Here is a 22,464-nt window from a genome sequence, read left to right as displayed (position 1 = left end):
ATTGGCCCTGGGGTGATGACCACAGCTGTCAGCTCAAGCAGAGCCACAGGATGGAATCCTGCCCACTCACATGTCACTACCACACAGGAGGGAGATGCAGAGCTGTTGGAAATCAGGTGGCAGGGAGCAATTTGCTAGAAAAAGCCTCATTGATCTATGTCCCCATTCCTGCCCATTTCTGTAAGGTCCCCAGAAAAGGAGGAAAGACCAAAAGCCTCATGAATTATTCAGGTAGGCCAGGCCCAATCCATAGGTCACTCTCTGGCTGCACAAGCACATTTGCAATTTTTCTAAAGCTTTGCTTTAGTCTTTAATCAGCAAATAACTTGAGTGAGTCCCAAAACAGATTCTTACAGCAAGTTAGGGAACCCTACAAAGTGTTTTGCTGGAACAGTATTTTCCTATCAAATGTAAAATTGGAAAGTTCCCGTGCATACAGTCTTGAAGCTCATGCTAAAATTCTGTGCAGAAAAAGACATGCATCTGTTTATTTGTGGTGATAAGCCTGCTAATCACATTCACAAATTTTATAAAAACAAATTCTTCAGCTCATCAAAGCTTTCTATGAACTCAATTTGGTGTTATGTGAGATCTGAATTTGAAAGAAATAGATCTTTTAACTAGATATAACTACTATTTCACTAATAAATAATTCACAATGGCAAAATATTCCTATTTCAGAAAATTTAATGCTGCTTTACCACCTTTGTTTCACAGGCAGGAAGGAAATAAACACATTTCATATTAAAACCCCTTCTTTGGATCCAGGCCATAGACATTGAGGGCTGTTGGTTGTTTTCTCCAAGCTGTCCCCTGGCAGAAGTTACACAGCCTAATTTCAGTGTCTGACCGTGGGTGTATCTACAATTAAGCGTAGCACGAGGTGCTCAGTTTAGCCTGAAATGAATGATTTGCCAGTAGCACACAAACACAGCTGAGCCCAGAGCTTCCCTGAGATCTTTGTATTGCCTTGCACTGTCCCACTGTGTGTACCTGTAAGCCTGAACCTCTGACAGACTGAAAACACACACTCAGTGCATGACTGCATCTTCAGAGCACCCTACATGGATGCACCACTTGCTATCCCAAAAGAGAATTGAGGCACAGTTGTGTTCCTTACAAAAATACACATGGTTTTCCAGGGTGATTGTCCTGGTTTGAAAAGGAAATTAGGGTTTTTTTGGCGGTCTCGTGAAATCCTGCTTCAGAAAGACAGGGGTAGGTTGTCTTATGGCTAAAATGAGACCCTGCTGTGCCAGGAAAACTGGCTGAGGAAGAACCTTGGAAGAAAGTGGGAATTAAACCCTTCTGCCTTTGCCTACATTTTGTCTGCCTGTTCAGGTTTGTTTTCCTGTTTCTCAGTAGCCATGAATCATGTGTAAATGCAAGTAGTAGCAATGTTAGGGACTGATATCAGACACTGCACAGCAGCAAGGCATGGAAAGGGAGTAAACCATCAGTACCAGTGCTGTTTTTTGAAGCACAGAACAAGTGACTGGGTCACCTCCCCTGCTCTAAATGACCTGCTGCAAATCAGACAACACATCTCAGCCAAATTCCACTTGGTGCCTGTGGTGGCCAATTTAATACACAGTGGGTTTTACATCCTACCCAATGAAAAAGTTACTTTCATACTCACTTTGAGGCATGATTGCTATGTACAAAGCAATGCAGAATCAGATCATTCTTTTCCTTTGTCTTTCCTGACAATCAGCCTGCAGGACTGTGAAAAAATTGTATTCTGAACCTATTTGTCAAAGTGTGGTTTGATTCAAAAGACATGAGACTGATTTCCTATTCATTCCAGTTTACCCTTATGTTACAGTAATGTCTCATGCACATTTTTATCTAATTCTAAAGCAGGGTAAACCTGAGAGGAACTACTGTCTTTCATTCTGCTCCCTGCTTAACTTTAGTCCTTAATGAAACAGTTTTAACAGGCACATCTCTGCCAATGTCCTTGGCTTCCAAGAAAGAAAAAACTCCTAGGATTAGCCAAGTAGCTCAAATTTAATGGTAGATCACAAAAGTAAACAGACGTTAAATAACTAAGCATAAAATATTACAAAGCAGAAGCAGATTCTTTTATTTTATTTCCTTTTACTTTGGTTTAACTCCTTACTGGAACTGTGGCTGCTGAAACAATAGTGGCCCCATGTGAGCTGCTGGATTGCAGCTCCTGACTGCAGTGTCTCTTTCCTTGCTTTAACTGAGCACTGGTGGGGATCTGCCTGGGGTTAAGTCCAAAGGTGGAGGGGAACATTCAGGGAGAAGAGGACAATGGGCTTCTCCCTGCTAAAGAATGAGAAATTCACAGTGTCCCAGCAGGAGCTGTATGGAAAGGGAGGTATTGGGATTTTACAGGCGTCCTCTCCATACTACACCCAACCGGCAGGAAGCAACTGCTCACTGTCCCCCATAGCAGAGAATAAGCAATGAAGCCACATATAACAGCAGCAGTGCCCCATGCAGCATGGCTTAAACTCACCCTGTCTGAAGTCAATGCATCCATCCTCTCTGACTCTTACAGCTCACTCACCTCACCGGGTTTAATTCTTTCTTTAGGACCACAACCTTCTGTTAAAACTTCAGCTGATGTAAACCTACGGTTTTCAAATATATACACCCGAAAAAGTTGCTTTCTTTTTCCCTTTGCATCCAGCTTTGCTGTACCCTGAAGTGATCTTTTCTCAGTAGCTATTTTTCTTCTCTCTTCCCAGTTAGAATATAAAGCAATAATATAAAGATTATGGATAATGCATGTGCATGTATCTGTATATATAAATGCATGTGTGTATATACATATATTTGTGTGCATATATTGGTATATTTTCTTTGTATCTAAATATCTGTCAATCTATCTATCTATCCATCCAAAAACATACATACATACATACATACACACACAAATACATTCTTTTTCTAGGAGATGTAGAGCAGAAGCAAATTGATCAAGCCAGCTGGAAGCGAGAAGACAGGAGGACGGTGCTACAACGCCCTGAACTGCCTCGGCTCTCCCGGCTGCTCTGTGCTCACCCTGCCCGCTCCCGGCTCTTTGAGGATGCGACAAGTCGCAGTGTCGGGGCGCAGCATCCTCGGAGGAGCGCCTGTGCTCCCCCCGCCCCGGCCCCGTCCAATCAGGGCGCTGGGGGAGGGATGCTCGGGGCAGGGATGCAGGGTTGCCAGGGGCCCCCCCCCTCCCCGTGCCCCCTGCCCCAGCCCCGCTCCCGGCCGTGCCAGGAGCGATAGCCAGCTCCGGAGTGAGAATTAGGAAGGCAGTGAATGAATAAATGGTAGGGATAAGGCTCAGCCGGCCCCTCCGCGCAGCGCCGAGCGCCGGGGGAGGCGGGCTGCGAACGCCAGCCAGCTTCCACTCTCTGTCTTTGCAACTCTAGGTCGCCTCCTAATTTAAAGCTTTGCACCAATCCCCTTTGCCCGGAAAGGAGAGGAAATCTAGAAAGATGCCAGGCTGCGAAAAGGGACCCCAATTGACAGCGCCGGTCCCAGGCGCTGCCTGGCTGAGCAGAGCCAAAGTTGGTCAGAGGAACGGGAAGCGGGTGCTCCAGAGGAGCGGGGAAAGGAAGGGGATCATCGCTTGGTGATCACGACCCCTCCGTCCCGTTGTCCCCCTCTTCTCCTTCCCTCACAGCTTACCTCTGACCACTTAGGAAGCCTTGATGAGTTTCCATCGGGATCCGATCCAAGGCGGGGGGGAGAAAGGGTGATTGTTCCCAGAGGAAGCGGCTCACACAAGTTTGGGGGGTGAGACTCCCCGGTGGATGTTTAACGAGCACATCGGGAAGCCCGCGATGCCCGGGGGCAGCTGGAGACCCTCACCAGGACCTATCCTCATTGCACGGTAAGAAGCTGGGCACCGCTATCCCGCGTCCTGGTCCCTGCATCCCACATCCTCCCTCTGCATCCTGCGTCTCGAATTCGCGCATCCCGGTCCTCACATCCCCGTATCCTGCATCTCAATGCTCGCATCCCACTCCCTGCATCCCACACCCTGCAGCCTGCATCCCTGCATCCCGGGTCCCTGCAGCCCACCCCCGCCCCATTCTGCCCTCTGGACCAGACGCAGCCGCTGCCCCGGGGGTTGCGGGTTGAGCAGCCAGGAAAAAGTTTAGAGCGGCAAAATGCAAAGATGTTTCCTGACGGGATTCAGGGGGCAGGAGAAACGGGGAAGGGGGAGCAGGAGGGGAACAAGGGCATTCACACTTGCAGAGGAAGGGTAGGGTCTAGAGGCACCCCTGTGGTCGACAGCTGGGGGGGTTGGGGCAGTGTACAGAAAGGAGCTGTGTCCAGATGTTGTCCAGAGGTTCTTGCTCCCACAGTCTTTGGGGGTGAAGGGATGAGATCTTAAGCTTACCATCCTATGCCCTTCCTTATCCTGGGGTGAAAAGTGCCAAGCCAGCAGCTGGGAAAGCTGTGCTGAATACCCAGCTCATCTCCCTGGATCTGCTGCTGGGAGAGAGGGAGAGAGAGGTGGGGAACCTTAAAGAAATTGGAAGTGCTTTGCTCCTCTGGGAATATCTCCTCTGCAGGGACCTGGCTTGCTCCAGGATCCTAAAATTGGATTATTTCAAAAAGGAAGGAGAGATTAGCAGGGATGATATAGCCATTGTAACTCTTCCTCAGATATACAATCTGTGTGTCCATGTGAGTACACAGCCAGCTGTGCAGGGGTGTGTGTGCTTCTGGAGCTGTCTGTGCCTGTGGATGTGCCTTGCCCATGTCTCTGGGTGTGCAGGTGTGTGTATCTGTGCTTATGTGTTTGCTTGGATTCATGTGGATGTTTTACATGTCCAGATCCATAGGAATGTGTTTTTTATTCCCAGACAGGGTTTATCTAACCCTCTGTAGGTGTGTGGGTACATACTTTCCATCTGTGCGTGTGCCAGCCACACATGTGGGCATGAGAAAGTGTATCTCTGTGCCAGGGTAGAGGTAGGATTTTGGGGGGAGAGTTGGATTTTGGGGGCTTTATCCCCTCATGTTATCACAGAGATTCAATGGATCATTTTATGTACACATCTGTGTATTTCAGCAATCTTGATTAAACTCAAGCAATTGATAAAAAACTAGGCAGGCATCTCACCAATACTGCATTGAACTGAACTAAGGATTTGCTGGTAGTTTGGGAGTTCTTTGGCTTCTCAGTTTATGCCACCTGCTGAAGATGATGTTAGTTCTTTTTGTTCGTGGTGGTGGTTTTTTTAATTAGTTAAATCAGCTTTGAAAAACATCAAATTGGAATACTGTGAAACAGAACAGCCTGGGAAGAGACTGGTACCTATTTCAGCTTGCATAAGTATATGTCTCATGTTGATTAAATATTCATGAAAACAATTTGAAAATCACACAACCCACCTGATCAAATGTATATTTTAGAAAAAATATGTTTTGCATTTTGTTGAAATGCATCTAAATCATGATAAATTCTTCTGCTATTATTTATGTTGATAAATGTATTATAAGAAAAGGTAACTACTCCAGTTGTATTGGGAAAAATTGCACATTAAGCTAATTTTATTCATAGTTAAGGTAGTAGAAAAATTATACTTCTGTAATGTTTATCTTTTGAGTGAAATCAGTAACAATTCATGCAAATCCTTCTTAATGAATCGATTATTTGAAGAGCAATGCAAGCTAATCTTCCCCTACTAGAATATTTCATACTTTAATTTCAGTGAGTTTTTCCTTGTTTGTTTGTTTGTTTGTTTGTTTGTTTCTTAGGGGTTTGTTTTAAGAATACTGCTCTCCACTACTCTCAATATCTCTAGAGCTCTCCATTATATATAAAATATATAACACACTCCAAAATAGAAAAAAATATTGGTTGCTTTACTGCTCTATAACTTGAAGACAAGTAAAATGGCATTGGTATCAAGTACATTAAAACTAGACTTTCATCCTGGAGCCAAGATGCTTTCCTAATCAGTGTTGATGTTTGCCTGGGTTACTTGTGTTGATGACCTACTTATAAGCTTCTACAAATAAAGGAATAAAGTTTTTTTTGGCAAATGTTGACACCTTGTCTAGGAGTAAGATTCTAATTTTATCACTGAAAGACTGGATCTAAAGCAAGATGCAGGGATAAAGTATCTTTCTGGATTCACATAATGTTTTTACAGTTAAATAAATGTGACAAAGCAAAGTACTAAATCAGACTGGAAAGCCAAAATAAAAGAAATACATTACAAACAATGCTATCATTCAGTTCAGTGGTCTGTGTTACATAAGTGGAGCTGAATTTGGAAACGAAGGCAGCGTAGGGACATGTAGTGACATTAAAGAAAGAACAATTTGGATGTTCTTTGTGAACACAACTTGCCCATGGCAGTGTCCTACAGAACATAAGTTGTCCCGTGGCTCACAGAGTCCTGTATGGAATACTGTAAGACATTAAAGACCTGGTTCTAATGTTGCTTCTGCAACGTTATGGGGTCAATTTACAATTTTACCTTTCAAGCCATGAGCTAAATTCTCTATTTGCCTACAAGAATTAGGTGGGTGCATGAGTTGTGCACCCACCAAAAGTCTGGTTTAGCAGTGCAATTTGAGAATTCAGCCTCAAGATTTCCAGGGTGTGAGATCCTGTCTATGAGGCTGTTAAATTTGCCAACAACATCCTACTGAAGGGACTTCATTCTCTGATCAGTTTTTGAAACCCATCTCCAAAGTCCTATAAAGTTTTATCAGGATTGTTGTGCCTTGTTTGTTCCAGCTTGTTGTACTATAGTTATTGATCAGTTAATATGAATTTTTGTCATTGCTAAAGTCAGTCTCAGGATGTCACAGAACACCACCAAAGTGTTTGACACTCTCCAGGATCAGACAGCATTACTGTCTATGTGGGAATGTATATAACTATGGCAAGCTACATAAACTCTTGTGAAGATGGTGTAGCATTCACTGTTGGGGCATTTTTTCTGCTTATTGGTATAAAAAACTGAGAGCTGGTTTAAAGCTTAATCAAGAACTTAGTCCAGGTCAGAGAGTTAAAGAGAAAATTGTCCTCTTGCTCTCTCCTAGTATGGAGAATAAGTCTGTGCTTTAATCCCTGAGTGGGTTGCATTTGTAATGGAGGGGTATCCACAGCCAACAAAACGGGGTGACCAGAGGGAGAATCACCACCCTGCCCCTGCAGAGCAAAACCCTGGTGGACCTGGTGTCCAAAGGTGGCAGGAAAGGAGGGCAGAATCCTTCAGTGGTACCATCCTCCTAAGTCTCCTCCTGTGACTGCTTCTTGCTATGAATTCTAGCTGATAATCCAGCCTTAAACTGTCAGAAAAAAAACTTGGAACACATTTCATTTTGTGAAAATAAAGACTGACTGAAAATCCTGAGTTTAATTTAGCAGTAAGAGTAAAATGACAAAAAAAAATTCCTCCAAGGCACAGTGCTGCCTGGGAATAGCCTCAATGCAATTGTCAGGTGTTTCCACTGGGATAAAACCACAGTTCATTGTTAGGAGTGCTTCAACTATTGCAGATTACTGCAATTTCTTCAGGTGTCTTTCTTCAGGTAAGCCCAGAATGCCATATGTGATCTCAGTGGATTTGCTGGTTTATCTATTGTCTTAAGAGGTTTTCAGACATTAATTTCAGGGATGTGCAGATTTTAAAAAATACTGCAAGAAATATACTGTCTTGCTTCCAGCTGCCTTTTGAGAGTAATGCAGTAAATTTTCATGGGGAGTAAATAACTGTGAACCTATCAAAGCCAAAAAGAAGTTACAAGAGCTACAGCAAATTATTTTTAAAAAATGGCTGTAGAACTATATTGCTTTTATCTGATATTTGTCCTCTCAAATATAAGATGATGCAGTTGGAGCAATTATTATGCTCATTTTCAAAGCTGTGTTGAGATTATGGGAGTATTTGCAGTCAACAGTGATACTGCTTGTGTAGGAACATCTGAGCTCCTCATGTAAATCAACAGGCTTTCCCAAAAATGTAAGAGTCAGGTTAGCAGCTTTTCCAAACTGTCTAAGACCCACATGAAAAGCGTGGCCTTAACCCCAGTTACTGAGGCAGCCTTCCTTCAGAACACTTTAAAGTCTGGCAAGGGGCTTGAACTTGATAGCACTGATGACCCTGACCTTCAAAGTCACTTTCCCAGTGCATCCAAAGGGATTCAGCATGATCACCAAGTATAAAAATGAGATCAAATATGCATCAAGCAAGGTGCGGAGAGAGGGAATCGCTGATAAACCCTTCACAGATGAAATGGGAACTTGGGCTTTTGGTGGGTGCTGTCAGACCTTGAAATTCTCTGTTAGAAAAGTGAATAGAAGAGAGAAAAACAGTTGTGAAACATAAAAAAAAAGATTGAGGAAAATATCTCTGTACAAGACAAAATGGGAAAAATAAAGAGAAGCGAATTGCTTGATAGAAAAGGAAAAAAATTATCAGTAGAGATACTCAAATGACTATTCAAGCTGGAAGAGAAGTAAATTAAATGATAAGCCAGTTGTGGGAAGAAGAGATTTTAAGGCAGATGAAGATGGTAAAGTCAATGGAGACATTGTCAGATTCCAGAGGAAAACCAAGCAAGTCTGCACAAGAGAGAATTAAGTCAAAAGCTAAGTGGGAGACCACAAAGCCAGCAAATTCATAGGAGAGAACTGTAGTAGGAGAAATCATGGGATAATTGGTTTTTCATGTGAAGAAGGGTGAACATGTTAGTTTAGAGTACCCTTTAAGGAACAGGGTACCTGAAAGAAAGGTTGCTCAGTAGTTGAGGTAGAGTATGCCAGTGAGAAGAAACAAAAATGCTCTTGAGAAAATGAGAAATGCTTGAGGAGAGAACAAAGGGAAGAATAAAATAGGGAAGCAAAATGAAAGGATTGGGACTGGCAGGACATCAGAGGAAAAGCACTGACAAAGGCTGGAAGAAGGGATTGACAAAAAAAAAAAGAAAGAAAAGAAAAGAGTATCAAAGGGTGTGGGAGGTACAGAAAAGTCATCTCCCACTGATTCAGAGGAGGAACTGGGGCCTGGTCTTGCCAGGAGGAAAGAGCTGAAGGGAACCTGAAAACTGAGAAAAACCTTTGTCTAGAACATGACATGCTGGTGAAAGAGAGAAAATGTGCAGAATGTAGAGACTGACAGCAACTTCAGCTGAGAAATACAGCAAAACATACATTAGCTTTCCAGTCCCGTGAAAGGCTCCACTAACGAGCCCAGACACAAACCAGGGACCATTTTTGTGTTACCTGAATGGTGCACTGGAGAAGGGACACACAACTGCATGAGCTGGGGCTCTGCAGAGCCTCATCCCCTGTGGGTTGTGGTGCTGGTCCTCCAAAGGACACACTGCTGAGCTGACAGAGCCCCTGCCCTGTGCCCTGGGAAGGAGGATGCTGCAGGCAGCTCACCGGGGCTGGGATTCAGCAGCAGTGGGATTCTTCTCTGGGATGAGCCCTACAGAGAAGCTGGTTGAGATAAGTGGGCAACAAGGGGCTGTCTGATTATATTGAGAGATTCTAAACTGCTTCCAGCAAAATTAATGTGTCAGATGCCAAATCTAAGACTAAAGGGACATTAATGGCTTGCAACAGGCTTTGAACACTGTGTAGTCAAACTAATGGTGAGGTGTAGGATGGCACACAAGTGGAAGAGGGTTTGAAAATCCTTCAAAATATTGTTCCATACCTAAATTCCTAAAATTTATCCCCAAATATATTCCTAAATTTTTTCAGCCCTAAAAGCTCCTAAATAATTTTTCATAAGTGGTGTGACTCCCTGCTCCACAGACGTGTAATAGCAGGGCTACAGAAATCGTCTCTGTTTTAGGAATGCAGGTTAAATACACTCCTCCTCCCTGGTGAGGAAAGAAGCCCTGAAGGAAGCTACTCTGGGGTTCTCTGAGAGCATCCTAGATCAGTACTGACCTTTTTGACCTTGAGCTGTTAAAGTACAGCCCACCTGTACATCAGGATGGTTGTTTTCCATAACATAGCTGTGATTAAGTCTCCCTGGATCCCAAACTGTCCCCAGCTTGTGTGTGCCAGGCCTCCACGATGGGGCACCTGCAGCTGTGCTTGAGGGAACATTTCCACATGTGTGTTTTGGAAGAGGTTTTTGTCTGAGGTATTTTTGGATCCAGTACTTACTGCCTTGCAAATTCTGTATTGCTTTATAATCATTATGCATTATATTGTTATTACTAATTAAATTCACATTGATTGCATCATCTAGTGAAGAAGTTGCCAGGAAAGCATGAGAAGACATGTTCTGCTAGTGTTTAAAAATATTACATTTGTAATGCTTAGCAGAAATTGGCTGCCCTACTGTTAGACTCACATAGCAAGAAATGTGATAAAAGTCAAGAAGAAAATTTTGGGGAGATTTCCAGAACTCATAGAATGATTAATTTTTCCCTTTTATTTATCTGTATTTTCATGACAAGAGAAAGCAGATAAATAGACAAAAAGATGGAGGAAAAGAAAAAGATAAAAATATTGTGCAGTAAGACATTTAGGGTTCAGTGTGAGGTATTAAAAGAGTATGTATGGATCAGGTCACATGGCTAAGAAATGCCAAAAATTATATTTCTCTGCAAGACCATTTAAAAATTGCTATTTTTATGCAAAAATATAATTGGTCGTGTCGTAAAAAATCAAAAAGTTTTCAAAAACTCTCTTAAAATTTTTGGTGAGATTATGTGTGTATTTGATTGTTCAGTGTCACTAGTCAAGAATATGACTATGGACTTCTTTGCTTTTTATCACAGATTTTAAATGACATTTTAACAAAACTTTAGTCAGTCAGAAAGACATCTTCACTGTATGTCAACTGAAACTGCATTTGGTTCCTCTGTAAAACTTCCAGATGTTTCTGTAATACCACAAATTGTCTTGATTTTACCTCGTAACATATTTATTTTACATTTTATTTAACTCTGCCTCGCAAAAAGCAGGGGAGAAAACCACCCACATGGGGCATCAATGTAGTAATATTGGATTAAACTTTGGCAAAATCATGTGAAAAGGATACCTTACAACACCTAATAGACATTACAGTGCATTATTTGCATAGAGACTATTAAGTTTCTTGTTTTCCTTATTATGAAATACTTGCCCGTAAAATAATATTTTACTAGAAAATCTGCAAAGTTTATAAGAATCTTAGATATTTTCCAAGCCCTCTAAGAGGACACTAAAGTATACTTGCTAAATCTATCTTGTAAGTGTTTTACTGTGCTCCCTTGGGATCTCTTAATTGTGCTGCTCATTTTGTTCCTTGCAGCCACCATGGCTTTAGAAGAGCCCTGACAGTATCAGAGATCAAGCAGACAATGTGTTTTATTAAACAGGTGCAGGCTCATCCTGCACTGACTGATGATGAGGTTGAGTTATCAGGCAAGTCTTTGCTCTCAGAAGTTGAGGAAAAGGAGCGTGGGAATGGTAGACAAGCACTCAAGTCTGTTTTAGCCAAACACTCCTAAACCATACAGCTCAAGCTTCTTTATCACACCATTATTACAAAATGCACTTACCTTAAAAAAAAAAAAAAAAGGGCATTTGCTTCATAACCAAGAAAAGAAATAAACTGTCTACCTCAGGTCTTAAAAGCAGAACAAACCCCACTGCTGTTCCAACAAAAGCAACGTGCAGCCCATGTCTTTTTCATCCATTCACTTGTCTCTGTAGCTGTTATAAAGGGGAATTTACATATGGCAAATCCCACAGCTGCTTCATTAAGATGATTTTATGGGTGAAAAGGGAGCATGACTTAATGGAGTCGCTCCAGGAATACAAATAAAATCAGATAATTTTCAGAGGATAATAACTTTCCTTTCTGAAGTGGACTTTAAATCTCTAAGAAGAGAATAGCTCTGCTTAAAGCAATCTTTGCTTCTTCACTCAGAAGTGATCTCCGAATAATTGTGCAGTTTAGCTGAACTTTGCTTTCCTTGGTATCCTAGGAGAAAAGCTCTGACAGGCTGGGAATTTTAACTTGTTTGTAATGTAAACTCAGTATACTGGTGGTGCTTTTTCAACACTCCAGAAACTGCTTGGGAGGAAAAAGAAATAAATAAAAAGGCTTTGATCCTCTGAGCAAACAAAGAGGGGAGAAGGAGGTTAAAAGAACCATCATTTGTTAAAGGCAGAGAAGGAAAATGTGGGAAAGGTGTTTCTATTTTAACAGTTTCAGAGACTGAAAGAAATATCAGACACTTCAACAGCATTAGAGGGTTCTGAGGAATAAGATTTGATGCTTTAGTTTTATTGTGTCATCGACATTTTTGAGATTTCTAAGGATTATGAAATTCTCAATAATATCAGTCATCTAAACAAGATTTTTTTTCCCAGAAGCAGATATCCAGGACAAAGTTTAGTGATTAATGCTAATACCTTGAGTATCAAGCTCAGATAAACATATTCCTAGTGGCATTATTCAGCATGGAGAAAGGATGAGTTTAGTCTGGAAGTAACACCAGGTCCTGGGAGCTGAGATTTAATTAGTATATCAGGTTTTTGGCCAAAGGGTAGAATGTAAATTGAAGCTTGCAGTAGCAAGGAGGGGTTTGACCCAGCTGTGCCCTGTTGGATGCTTATCCCTGAGAGATGCTTCACTTCCTAAAATGTAGGTATTTTGGCCAGTAGGTAAGATGAAGTCGAGTCTTACATTACTTCTGCTTATCTGCCTGTGTATTTCACATTTTTTCTAAGGAAAGAAGCAGACAAATAATTCCACTTAGACTTAACTACCTTAAATCAATGTCCAGGGAGCAGCTGCAGAGTAATAGGGTTTCTTAGTCCTGTGATTTCCTGGCGAGGGCACAAGGTTCCAATTAGAACTTATCCTGAGAGAGTGCAGTGTCCATTAGGGTAGAAATGGATGGAAAGAAGCCCTTTTTATGTAAGATTCTTCATTTTCAAAGATTGTACACAGTGTTCCCGTTGCCTGAACGCTGCATTTATAGTTCCACAGATAATGACACCAGTAAGGACCTCATCTGATCCATCTCCCCCCTCCAAAGATTGCATAAACTGTCCTTAAGTCTTTATTAACTGATACTTGCTGAATGATTTCCTTAAAATCTGCAATGACAGACATTTCACAGCCTCTTGCAAAAGCATATGTCTTAAGTGCTTCACTGCTCTTACGGACAGAAGGTCTCCAAAAGTTTAACTGAATCCCACTTTTTGCAACCAAGCCTATCACTCTTATCCTCTCTGCTATGGAAATTTGAAGCAACTCAGTATTTTCTTTTCCATTCCAGCCTTTTATATTGCAAAGGGATTAGATTTTGGCTGTTTAATGCTCATTTAGGTAATGTTCCCCTCAGTCATCTCCTCCTGACTCAGTGAAATAACTGGTTTTCTTTTGACATTTGCTTTTTTAAGTAGCTTGTTTTTCTTGCTGTTTTCCTTTTTGCCTTCTCCAGTAGCTCGTGTGGACCCATAACCAAAAGATGAGTACAGACAATGAAGAGCTTGACTTCCCTTGTCTTGAATACAGCATTTCTCAAAGAAATGTTTTGTACCATTTCTTTCTTCTGCTTTCCAAGCCTCCCTCCAGCCAGCATTTTGCCCAAAGAACCCCCAGGAGCTGCACAGAGCCATAGTGATGCCCTTGTCCTGTCACATTTCAATTTGGTATATTTTTTTCTTGACCCTTTGTGGTCATTCCTAGTTTGCAACCACATCCACCTCCAACCAAGTAACTGTAAGCCCTCACATCCACATTAATATTTCAGAAGAAAAAAAATTTTAAGGCAGTTTGAACAACTTGTTGCTTTGTTTTTGCCAGAAGGGTCTGTGTGGGCCATGGCTTCTCTTAGCTAAAGAGAGGAGATGCTTGGCTGCTCCATTATCTACCATGTGTCATGTGCAGGAGGGGAAGCCTCCAAACCAACTCCAAGCATGAAATATGCTGATGAATATTGCAGAGTGGTGGATACAGATGTGTGGCGGGTACTCATTTGGGTATTCCAGCTGTAGGCCCATGGAAAGGCAGAAGCTGCTCAGGCTTCAGGCTCATAATCACAGAGCCAGGAGGTCTCAAATGAGATGTTCAACCTTGCTGCTGGCCAATCCATACAGAGTTCATCTACATGAAGCCTGATGAATGTGGCATCAGGCAAGAATCCAGAACTTCATGACTCCTAGACACACTTTGTGCCTCACTTGTTTAATTTCTCTTCTTTTATTAAGACTCAAACTTTTCCCTGGCCTAGCATATTTCCCAAAATGTCCAGGACATGGATAATGTCAGAGAGGTCCTAATGAAGCTGCCACAGGTACCTGCTCCAAAAGGCTCCTTAGTGAACCCTTTATATCTGTTAGGTTCATGCATAGGAGAGTATTAGCTACCACTAAAAAAAAACCTACAGAAAAAGAAAAAAGAAAAAGGAAAAGAAAAAGAAGAAAAAGAAAAAGAGAAAGAAAAAGAGAAAGAAAAAGAAAAAAAGAAAAAGTCAGGAAGGAAAAAATAAAAAGCTCGTGTATCTGTAGTAATTCATGGAGCACCTTAATATTCCAAAAAAAATGTTCCCTTGCCTTCAAATTAATCAACATGCTGTTTTAATATACCTCAGTGAATTAAAACACATCCAGTCCAACTCACTTTTTCCTGACCATTAACTTCCAAGCCTTGAATTCTCCCTGAACAGGTAAACAGCTGCTTTGAAGATTTAACTGGCCTGACTCTGCCATAGCACAAGCCACCATTATGGGCGAGAGAAGTCCCTTTTCTCTGCCTAACTTGGTCACGTTGGACAGCTAAATAATCATTCCTGGGATGCACTGGGTGAAAGGGAAGATTCGTGTCCACATGAGACAGAAATGTTTTACCATCTGCGGTAGGGAGACACAGAGAGGAATACTCAGGCAACCCACGAATGCATCTTGATGGTTTTTTTCTCTCCACTTGTAGTATAGACAACCCCAAAAACTCATCTGATATGTTGGCTCTTGAACCTAGACCTTACTAAATAAATCCAGTACCTAAGATACACTGTCTGATCATGGTCAGCATGGCCTGGCATTGTAGTGGCACTTATTGAATGGCCAACAGTGTGTTCCCAAGGCCTTAAAAAACAGTTTCCAGGTAGATTAATCTCTATTTAATCAACAGGACTTATCTCACTAGTATTTTAGAGTGCTGCAATTTTTTGCAACACTTTTTTTAAAGTGCTAGGTAATAGGTCTTCTAGCATGTCCCATTTTTGTCCATTCTCATTTATGAGATAGTTTCCATGCCAATGATTATAATTAAATACTAATATAAGTAGTGTTCAAAAATAAAAGCACATTTGGAATGATCCATGTTTATCTTTAGAGACTAAGAGCAGCAAAGACTAATGGATTGAGAGGGATTAAACACGAGGCTAATTGTTCATTAGGCAACCTAAGACCAATTAAGTGTGCTAATCCATCCAATATTTTTTCTAGCTATTTCCATTATTATCCATGTCACAATTATTTTGCATGTATTAATTCACCTATGCTTATTTATTAATAACAAAACCTCACTTGAAATGAAGGTCTTGCATCCTATAGTCCTTTCTCAAGCAAAACTTCCATGATAGCAGTAGTAGAAGGAGTTCAAGATGTGACTGGAACTCTCTGTACTGCTCTTCTCCTAAAATAAAATTTAAATTCTTTCAATAAGATTAATGTGAGTGCATTCTCCATCTGTATTGATTCCAGATACTCCCCGTGTTTAATTAAGACATATTTTTATGCAAAATTATGCATAGTTCTATGCAGTGTTCAATGAAAGTGGTCCGGACTGTACCTGACCAAAACAATTGATCTAAAATTTATTGCTGATTGCTGACTATTATTATGTATTAGTTTTTACATTATTTTGATGTGGATTGATTATCTGTTTGCCAGATAAGCAGACAGATAGTTATTGATAGCTTACTTGATCATCATGTCTTCCAAGTTCTAAAAAGTAATTTTTTTTTTCGGCTCAGTTACACATTAATATTGTCAGTTTTTGGCTTCCAAAATAATCCTTGGAGGAAAACAGGCATCATAAAATTATTCACAAAGATGTTACCACAAATACAGGAAATGAGCCGCAGGCCATGTAGCAGTGCAACAGGAATAGGTTTAAGGCTATGGAAGCTCAGAAGCAGAACATGACTCAACACCATGGTATCATATTGCTGTGGAAAAAGGAAATTTTCTACTAGGATTAATTAACAGGAATAATGTCTTCAAGATACAGAATGTAAACATTAATCTCTACTCAACACTAGCAGGGCCACTTTCAGAGCATGGTGCCCAGTTTTGAGAATTATGTTTTAAGAAAGACTATAAATCTCTTGGAGTGCACAGAATATCAACATGGAGAATTGTGTGGAACAAATAGATTTGTCACAGGTAAGTAAAAGGCTTAAACTGTCACACAGAAGACTAGACCTCAGGAAAAGCTTTTAATTGTAAGGAATGGGAAAGACAGAATAAACTACTGGGAAATCGAGGAAGTTCCTGTCACCAAAAAAAAAGTTACCCAAGACGTGAGTTAGACTGTACATAAATAAAATTGATCTTGATTTGGGTAATAGCAAAGGAAGATCAAGATCATGGGTTTCAGGGTCCCTTCTAACCCTCTTCTCTCAGTGACCTGAACATAATTCAGGGCTCCTATCCCAGGGTCTGCATTTTGCAAATCTCTCATGGTGAGGTGCAGCAGAGGCAGTCAGAGCAGGGAGCATCACACTCCTCTTGGGAAAGAGAGGGGAAAATGGACAAATTGCAGGAGCAAACAAGGTTGTTCTGCAAGAGAGAGGCAAGCTCTGCCATGCGGGGGCAAATCACGTGAATGTGCAGGGCAAGAAGGGATCACAAGTCTCTGCTCAGTTCACATGTAGACTCCTTATGAGTGACTTCAGCAAAGACAGACACATCATGTAAAGACCACGAGCAGTCTCCCCTCTTACCGTAGGGGCTGTGCAGAAGTCCCTGTGTGCCTGCAGAACAAAGCATTAAATGAGATCTAATATTAGGACAACAGAGAAAGAAGAAAGGAAGGAGCAGCATGGCTTGTGCTGTCAACTTTAAAGTCTACTCTGCGTGTTCACAGGCTTTGATACCCTCATGTGTAGGCAGCATGCTACAGAAGGTTATAAACTTATGTATGTTTTTGGAATATTTGCATAAGGAAATGAATGCAGTAAATCTGTTGACGTCGTCAATGCAGAACTACCGTAACTCTGAAGCTTTCTGCACTGCAGTGATGATTATGAAACTAGTAGGTAGTTTATGTTATTAACTCAAGGCTTCATCTTTAATAAATACTCATAAAGCACATCAGCAAAAGCATAAACTGCAGGAACATGAGTAGGAAATTTGTGACATGCCCTCTATCACAGACAAATTGTTAACACTGCTGTTCTGTAATTATTTAATCAAAAGCATACTTAGGGAAAATATGAAATAACAGAGAGATTTCATTTTTTAGACTAAGAGTCCTATCTTCATGTTAATTACTGAAGCAGGGTTATAGTATATTTTAATAAAAGTGTGAGATGGCATTGAAATTCAAATAACTCCTTTGAGGTTTTATGGCTCATGCAAAATGCAAAGAAATTCAGAAAGAAAAATTTTTCCAAATTAATAATTCTTTCTTAAAGAGAGATAAAGAATTAGATGTGGTCTTCTAAAAGGACACTATGTTTCATCATGAGTTTTTGAAAAAATATTCATGTCATGGATTGGAAAGATATGTCATGTACATTACACTCTTATTTTTCTATCCTGAAGTTTTCCTTCCATTCAAAAGAGACTGTATCTTTCATCATTCAAGGCCTCTCTGCATTGACCCTAGAGAATACTGAAATATTCCTTTTATCTGTCCTAAATCAGGTGAACAACAAAAACATATTGATTTTTCATACTGTATAAATAGTTCACAAATGTAATAAAAATTTAATTCAGAATTCAGTGGGTCAAATACTAGATTGTGATAAACTAATGAGAAACAGTGGAGCTGGTCTACGTTACAGCAACTGGAAGTGCTGTTCAATTTGTCAGCGGTGCTGCACTTCCATCATTTAATGGCTTCAACAGATAATAACATCTGCAGTTTTGGGTTTTCAAAGTCAGCTCCTTCCTTCCCTTACTTTTACTCAAGCAGTAAAGAGGACTTTGCAGCAAAGTCTTTGCACTGTAATAAAACATAAAACATCTCACTTGCCCCTCTCCCTGAGAGTGGCTGCTCACTCTGAGCTTGGCCATCACCAGTAGGAAGCTGCTGAGGAGCTGCTGGCATGAGAACATGAGGCATGAACGTGTCCCAATCCCCCAACTAGTGTAAATCAGTGTAACTGCACTGTTACAAGCTCCAAGGACAGAGATAGCTTGTAAATACAGGAAATATAGGGGTCGTGCAACATAAATAAAGCCAGAAGAGACAATTCAATCTCCTGCCCCAAAGCAGAGTCAGTATTATTGTGTCACTTCTGGAGAAAAGGTTACTTTTTCTTGAAATCTTGTGATGGTAAAGACTACACAATTCTCCCTGACATCATGTCCCTGTGCCTCAGTATCTTTATGATAAGAACATTTTCCCCTACCGTCTAGCCTAAATATTTATTTTTACCCTTTAAGTTCATTTCTGCTTTAGCTAATGACTGACACCAAAGTTCTTTCATCCCAATTAATTTCTTACACCCTGAGCTTGATGCAGCTTTGCTTACAATCTGGTCTGGCCACAGCTGTGGTGAACCTGAGACTGCTGATTGGATTTGGAAAACTGTGAGTCTCAGGCTGGTGTATCTATGCCTTCTCTAGAGGTCTGAAACTGGCACACTTCTCAGTCTGAGAGATCTTCCAGTCTGCTGAACTGGCCATCAAGCCATGAAACATTCATTGCCTCTGGAAAGAGCCAAAGTAATGCTCCTGAAAAAAAAAAACAGAGTCCTAGGATTGTTTTTTTTTTCTTTGTCACCTATTACAGGAATATTCTGTTAGGGTTTTTAACATAACAAATAGATACAAAGACATATTTTAGGCTGCATGATTAGTACAAAGGAAAGTAGTATCTCATCAGTGGGATAATGCTTTCTTTCTAAGTTGTAGCACCTCTAATCTTGTGCTCTTTAGTGAGATGACAAACGTCAGCCTGCGCATTAAGTGGTTTTAAATGGCATGGAGTTTTTGTCGCATTATGGTTCCAACTAATGCTTAACATTATTATCTCTTATGCTCATTAAAGGAAATGTTTAGTTTCTATCAAAGTAAAGGACTTAGGTGAAGAAAATAGCATTGGTTTGAAAATGAAATAGAGTATAAGTAAAAGAAAGAGCTATTGCTGGTGAAAAGGGCTTTGATGAAAACATCATTGAGAATGGCAGAAATGTCTTTTTCTCTGATAATTTCTTCTCTATTAATGGCCTATTCTGCTATGATCAATAAAAACTCCTTCAAGGGTCACAGTGCTTCCTAAGCTGATTACTGCAACAGAAACAAATTGGTTCAAAGCCTTTCCTGTGTAAACAGTTACTGATAACACTTTATCCTCTCTGTTCATTGCTCTTCACTAGGGCTTGGTCTTCTCTGGCAAAGCAGCTGGAGACAGCAGCCTTGGCTAAACCTCAGGCTGGGGGGCATTTCCACAACGAGAAGATTCATTATGGCATTTTCCTGGCCCCTGCTCAACCTCACTTGGTACCAGGATCAATTCACTTCCCTTCTCCTGAGATGGAGGGAAGGAGCTTGGCATTGTCTGGTGATCAGAGATCACTTTTCCAAGGCTCTTGTCCTCATTGCTGACTGTCAGCCATGCTTTAGGGCCTGGAGCTCTTCCTCTGTTTGTTTAATCCTCCCATTCCACTCCAGAACCCAGGAACAGAGTTTAACAACATCCTTCTGATGTCTCTAAGCCACTTTCCTCCCTGAAATTTTCCAAGAGCCTCCAGAGTATGGACAGATTTCATAGCAAGCTCCTTTTTGCCTCCTGCATCTTTAGGGGGTGGTCCTCTTAAACTTCTAAGACCCTTGCTGACTTTTTCAGAGCGGCAGCAGGCAAGAATACCTGAAATTACAAAACACTGTTATTTTCTCAGCTCAGGCACATTCTTCTGGAGTAAAATTGCAATGTGTCAGAGGACCTTTGGGCCTGTAGGGAGGATCTGGATTGGTGCCTGGCACGTAGGCAGTGATCTCCTCACTCTTGCCCACAAACCTCCTGCTGTCTGCAGGCTGAGAACCTTGTGCCCCAAGCCCTTGGGGTCGTGTGCGTCTCCAGCCCAACCAAGTGTGTGGAGAGCAACTGCGAAGGCTTAGCTGGTTACACAACTATGTTAATTATTTTGCCTCTGGGTCTCTAGTATCATTTAGCTTTCCTGAGAACTCCTCACAGTTAACCAAATACTTGCAGCTCATCTCAGACACTTCAGACTTACACCACATAAAAACCTTTGCTAAGCAGGCAAGTCATTCTTTCCACTTCAAGGCAAATGAATAGATTTCTGTTGGAGCCTTTGGCTTCTGATTAATACCAACAATGAAAGTAATATTTAATTTGCCTCATGTCCCTCTAAAAGACCAAAACTGTCTTGACTCCCACTCAGATATCTGGAAGAACAAGCAGTCTCTCACCATTGCCCCTTCTACGAGATAATCTTGCTTTTTCAGAAAAAGCTTGTGAACTTTAGGGGACCGGGGGAGAGAGAAGTATTTGTAGTGACTTTTGTAGTGACTTCAGAAATGTGACTTTTCACCATTTCTGCGACTACTAAGGAATTGGTGCTTCTTTTGGTCATTTCATTCCACAGCCTCATTTTTCATACAAAACAAGGGAAAAAAAAACATTTGAGGGTGGGATTTATCTCAGCAGACATAATCTGCAGCCACAGTGTGGAGGTCTACATCTTTGGAATGTCATATTTCATTATAAAAAACAAGAATTACACTTTTAAGGAGGGATTCAACTGATCTGTTTTAGACATCTAAAACATCTAGGAAGAGAAAATAATATTCAAAAATTGTTGTGTTTTTTTTAAAAATTTAAATAAAGTGACTATAAAAGGGCCTTTAAATAAGCAGATCATATGCCCGACCATGTAATCTGACTGTTCTGACTGTTTCATTAAAAGAATCTCACCTAAATGTCTAGGGCGGGAGTCCAGCAGTTCAGGCTGTTTTATCTATATTTCTCACAGGACTGGAATTTTAGTCAGAATTTTATTCATAGCCTGCTCTGTAACTGAACTCAAGCAAGGTGCAATGTCAGCGAGAGAGGAAAACATGGTGCTGCTGGTTTTTTCTCTGGTCCTTGCCAAGTCGTCCTCCCTCATTTATTTCCACAAGAGTCTGCTCTGTTTCTGTTCCAAAAAGAGACACTCTTCTCTCTGCAATGCATAGGAGGAAGGCAAAATGTGTCTGAGATCCCACAATGCCATCTTTATTATTTGCAGAGAAGTTTGCCTTGCAAAACGAATTTTCTCTCCCAGAATTCAGAGTTTGCCTTTCCATTGAGGTTTGACTTCTTAACAACACATGAAAGCAACAACTTGTTTTTGCTGAGGGGGATCTCTTGCACTGTTATAACTATGCTTCCTTAGGTGTGCACAGATGACTTCTGTCAGAGACTGAATAATGACAGGCATGGGCTACAGGAGCTTTTGTTTTAACCCAGTGAAAAGTTCCCTAAATTCTTAGTGCTAAACTGTTAGTCTTGAAGTGAGCATTAATACAGGGAGGTCTTTTTGCTTGCTTTATACAAGAGGCCAAGCTGGAAAGTCAGTTATGGTCCCTGTGCCTTTAGTTAGTAGATATGTGAAATAGTCATCATAATCTTCAGGGATGCCAAATTAAAACTCTCCTAAAGTGAGAAAGAACTGTATTAGAAAACCTAGCAAGCATTCAAGTCTAAGCTCACTGTTCATCTTGATCTTGTTGATTTGAAAGATTTGCATTTCAGACCTTCCAGAAAACATTAAGTTATTCTTTCAATCATCTCCTAGTGTCAACACATTGGTCCAATATTAAGGTACTCATATATGCAAACTCTTCTCAGTTTACATACTATGCATATGTGATAACTTTCATCTTGGTTATAATAAAGACTGAAGCAACAATTTTCTAAGCCAAAAAAATTTAACATTCTTAAACTAAAACACTGTTTCCTGTTCATAAAGTTGATGTGGGCTCAGAGCTTCTGTGGTTTGAGTGTGGAGGAGGTTGCACTGCACAAATTAAAGCAAATACATTTCCTTCCAAGTGGTGCTGTCAGAAAGTCACTTCTGCTAGACTGCAGTTTTCATGTAGAGGCGTTTGCAGTATCATAAATACCTGTTCTTCCTCCTCATGTCAAGAGCCCCTGAGACCTTGGGTTCCCTAATTTCCTTTTTGAGCACAGATTCCCTGACAGGGTTCACCAGAGTTTAGTTTAGTTTAAATTTGGTGCCTGGTGGGTTGAGTTCTTTCTTTTCTTCCTTTAGCCTTTGCTGCCTTCTGTTAAATCTGTCATGAATATGAAGGTCCCA

General features: G+C 40.9%; 1 protein-coding gene across 3 annotated transcripts in view; it reads left to right on the top strand.

Annotated features, from left to right (window-relative positions):
- The first annotated feature begins 3,217 nt into the window (after positions 1-3,217).
- GRM3 (glutamate metabotropic receptor 3) overlaps positions 3,218-22,464 on the top strand; it is a 104,970-nt gene continuing 85,723 nt past the window's right edge. For all 3 annotated transcript variants that reach the window (XM_005426292.2, XM_031061319.1, XM_031061318.1), the window contains exon 1: positions 3,218-3,859. The gene's annotated coding sequence lies outside the window, so the exon portion shown is untranslated. The remainder of the gene's footprint in view (positions 3,860-22,464) is intronic.

Source organism: Geospiza fortis, unplaced genomic scaffold (genome assembly GCF_000277835.1).
Source record: "Geospiza fortis unplaced genomic scaffold, GeoFor_1.0 scaffold428, whole genome shotgun sequence".
NCBI lineage: Eukaryota > Metazoa > Chordata > Aves > Passeriformes > Thraupidae > Geospiza > Geospiza fortis.
The sequence above is the reverse complement of the archived record's forward strand: the minus strand, read 5'-3'. Positions and strand labels throughout refer to the sequence as shown.